The 4,470-nt window shown below is 35.3% G+C and overlaps 1 non-coding gene across 1 annotated transcript; it reads left to right on the top strand.

The window, feature by feature from the left end:
• The first annotated feature begins 345 nt into the window (after nucleotides 1–345).
• LOC129312286 (small nucleolar RNA R71) lies at nucleotides 346–452 on the top strand. Its single transcript, XR_008593529.1, has one exon. It is a non-coding gene; the product is annotated as a small nucleolar RNA R71 (small nucleolar RNA).
• Nucleotides 453–4,470: the final 4,018 nt, after the last annotated feature.

Genomic DNA, 4,470 nt, shown 5'->3' with positions numbered 1-4,470 from the left:
TGCTTTCTACATGCATAGGTGAGTCACAAAAAGTACAAGAATAAGGGACAAGTGCTTGAGAAGTACTTACATTGCTCACTTGAGATATTTGTGGAGCCAACATTCTCCCAATCTTGGCAGCTAGCAAGTCCACATATGAATCATTAAGAATGAGGAACCTACCATATTCACATTTCTCTTTTCCCTTGTAGAGTATTGAGCACCACTTGAAGCCATCTTGTCAATTAGTTCCCAAGCCTTTAAGGAAGTGAGGTCAATCAAGCATCCACCACTAGCGGATCAATGTTAACTTTGTCTCTTGGAATCAAGCCCTCATAGAAATATTGGACTAAATTCTCACTAGAAATTTGATGGTGTGGGCATTTAGCCAAAAGGCCTTGGAATCTAGTCCAATACTCATAGAGACTCTCATCCTCTCCTTGTTGGACCCCATAGATTTGCTTCCTCAAATTGGTGACCTTGGAATTTGGAAAGAATTTATCTAAGAAGAGTCTCTTAGCTCGGCCCATGTGCTCACTTTCACATAAGAAGGGTAGTTGAAATACCACTCCTTTGCTAAACCTTCAAGAGAAAATACAAAAGCCTTAGCTTGAACATCATCAACATTTACATGCATAGGCTTCATAGTATCACAAACCAATAGGAGAGTATGCAAAAACCTATGGCAATCCTCTCCGGTAACCCATGAAATTTAGGCAATGCATTAATCAAAGAGGATTTAATTTCAAATTGAACATTAGTAGGAGGAACATATAAGCCATAAGGATTATCATGCCAATTAGGTTGAGTTAATTGCCTAATGCTCCTCTCCTCTCTAGGGTTATGCAAGCCTTCAAATTCATTATTAACATGGCCATCATCATGCAAATTCTCATTCCCATTCCCATGGCCCTCATTATGCACATGCTCATGTCCTAAGATACCTTCCATTGTTGAATTACAAACCAAATGAGAATCAAGAATAGGTTGTGATCTTCTCAATCTAGAAATAGTCCTTTCAATTTTGGATCTAATTCAACAAAAGAGGTATGTTTCTTCGGGTCATGCACTAATCAAGCTCAAGAAAATTAAGAACAAAGAACAAGCTAAACTAAAATGCAAATCAACATGAAACAATTCAAAACACACAAAAGCAAGAGAAATAATTTTTTTTTATTTACTCAATAGCAACAAAATGAAAAAAAAAATAACACCAAACAAGTAGAAAGAGAGTTAGAAATGCTCAATCAAGAAGCTTTGGCAATTCTGGAATTCGCACAGTAGGCTCTCTGGAGACAGTGAACTTGTGAATTTTCTATCAGCAAATCCACATGATAAATTCCCCTGAAACTTTTATGAGAAACACAAGAGATATACAGGAAAATTATATAAAACTTTTAGATTAAAAATCCTTCCCAATCGTTCCCAGAATTTTTCACAAGTTGGTCCTCAAGTCTGGAGAAACAGGATTTCGTCCAGAAGACCTTCAGAGCTTCTAACAAACTTTCAAATAGGAAAATGGAAAAATTGAAGAAAATCCTAAACACAAGAAACAAAGATAAGACAGTGATAAGAAAAATGAAACTGGAATCAATCAATTTGAACGCACAAAGAGGAAGATATGCTAACTCAAAGTTGAAACAGGGTTTTGGGAATCCTCTGTAATGGCTCCCTGGACCTTGTTAGATTGTAAAATTTCCACAGGACACTTCCCACGTCCAAAATTGACCAAACCAATTTTAAAGTGAAGCTAAGATATAGAGCTTTCAATGAAATAAATTTCAAGTTCAAATTCCCTCAGACTCATTCCCAGTTAATTTTTCAATTTCAGACAGAGACACTAGAAACAGAGTATTTTCAGCTCTACACCAAACCAACGAAAATTGCACTAAATTTTTTTTTTCTTTTTCAAAACAGAATAAAAACACTCAAAACACACAAAAAACACTAAAAAAAAACACAAAACACAAATTTTATAATTTTTCAAAAAAATTTTCAGGAACACTAAAAATGTAAATTAAGTACTAAACAACCTTAGAATTAAACTTAAACCATTCCCCGGCAACGGCGCCAAAATTTTGATAGGAAATTAGTCGCTTATCCTCAAAATTACACTAAAGCTAACCCTAATGCAATATAGGGCCAACCCTAGGTCATCTCCCAAGGAATGGTTTTAAGTCTAATTGAAAGTTATCTAGTAAATAAATCAACCAAAGTTTGTAGGAATTTAGTTATCTAGCTAATTATCTAAACTAATTACCTAATGTGCAAGTAATTAAAATGCTAGTGAAAGTGAGTGAAATGAACTTCCCTTTTTACAATAATGGAACCCTAGAGATTAGTTGATTTTGGACTCATTATCTTCTCATGATTAGGCTAAGTTTAGCTTCCCTTTCCTCTTGACTAAAGCTGTCATGACTTAAGAAAATTATCCTAAGCCAATTAACCTAATTAGCTAACCTCCCTAGGTCTTAGATTAAAGTCCCTAGTTCAATTAACCAATTGGTGAAGACATTAGCCAAGTGATTCACTCAAAATCCTCTCTCAACAGCCATGGTCAAACACATAAATTGAGCAACCACAAGATTATGTCAAGCTACTCAACAACACAAGCATTAACACCACAAGATTATGCAATATTAACACAAGAAATTCACTAATTGAAAAACACAAGATTATGTGCCAAACAAAGAGTGGCAAAATTCAGTCATGGCTGTCCAAGGAAGAAATTAAATGAAACAATCCTCTCTCTTTACATCAACATCAAATTCAAATTAGAATTTATAAGCTAAGATGATTAAACCCTAGATTAAGGAATCTAACCATCTAGTAAAAAGAGAAGAGGATAGGAAACAAAAGAACTTAGCCAATTTGAAGCTCAAGACTCATCCTCCATCTTCATCTCTCTAGGATTCCACAAAGAAACTTAGCCAATCTTCATCTTCAAGAACCCTAGTGATTGCTTGTGAAGGCCAAACTCCATAGCTCTTGAATGATGGAAATGAGCTTCAATCCTTGTGAAAATGGAAGGGATGGAACGAAAATGAAGAGAGGAGAAGAATGGTATGAGTTTTGTGGAGGTTTGGTGGCTGAAAATGGAGGTTAGGGTGCTGGAAAATGAAGAACAAAAGAGAGAAAATGAAGAACACTATGAACAAGAGAGAGAGAATGTGGAAGATGAATGAGATATGTGTTGGATCCCATTTGGGCTTAAAATGGCGTGCTCCTTGGTGTCTCCCATCAGCTGAAGCTTAATTAAAATAAGGAAAAAGAAATTAAAATGTAAATGGGAGCCTTGTCACACTTGCAAGGTGGCAACTTCCTATTGGTTTGTAGATGATTCCAATGTGTGCCTAATTTCCATGTGTCATCCACATCATTTTAGCTGATCTAATCCCTCAAAATAATCATAATTCACGTGCAAACCATCAGCCATTGACCTCAAGGAGTGTTGACCTCAATTGCCCAATTGATGCACAAGTCACATGCCACCTATGTCACATAAATCACATAATTCAATTAAATAGCATATGATATAATAAAATCTAATTCATGTCCAGAATTAAATTCATAATTAGAAGGGAGAATTTATTAAATTAACCAAGTTTCAGGCTGCACAAAATTATATAAAAATTTCACACAAAGGCAAACCAAAAACTAGGACAAACTAAGACACTTAAGAAAGTGTTGACTTTTTTATTTAATTACTCCCAAACTAAAATGAATTTTAAAAATATAATTTCACCATTCATCAACTGGACATAAAATGCACTTTGTCAATTTTTCTTGTACATTTTCTCAAAAGTTCATTTTTTGGACCAAAATGCCCCTAGTGCACTGAACCTAGAAACTTAGGCAAAGTTCCAAATCTAATGCAATGTGTGCACTTGAAGGTGATAAATCATTAATAAAATGGTCCTAATTGACAAATAAAAGTGGGTAACAAATGTGTTCTATCAACGTCATATGAAGAAATGGCACATGTCGGAACTTCACCTCAATGAACTATAAAAAATAGTAAAAACTATATGTGCCATGGTGTATAGTGCCACATGCTGTAGCACATGACATGACAGGGAGGTGTATGCCACATGCTGTAGCACATGACATGGACAGGGAGGTGGCTTATGCCACATGCCATGGTGCATGTGTTGTGCGCTGTGGCGCCTGTCCTTATTTCTAGCCTTATTTCTTTTATGTTAAATCATGTGTGGGAGTGATGAATTCATGAATTGTCTTTTACTATGTACTACCTGATATGTGACTTATTTTAAATGATTTTAATAAAGAAGTCTTTCCCAAGTATTTTAAATTGAATGTTTCTTTAGTTGTGTGTTATGTGGTATGGTGATTTTGTTAACCCTATCTTATATCAGATTTATGGTGAGACTACAGTCTGGTGTAGGGAGAGGTTATAATTTGATATCAACTTCTTGAGTTTTGGGGCCTGATAATTCTACTTGTTTGATACATTCATCCCTAGTTATGGCA

This window comes from Prosopis cineraria, unplaced genomic scaffold, assembly GCF_029017545.1.
Source record: "Prosopis cineraria cultivar Desert tree isolate PC_DT_omini unplaced genomic scaffold, ASM2901754v1 PC5, whole genome shotgun sequence".
Lineage (NCBI taxonomy): Eukaryota > Viridiplantae > Streptophyta > Magnoliopsida > Fabales > Fabaceae > Prosopis > Prosopis cineraria.
The sequence above is the reverse complement of the archived record's forward strand: the minus strand, read 5'-3'. Positions and strand labels throughout refer to the sequence as shown.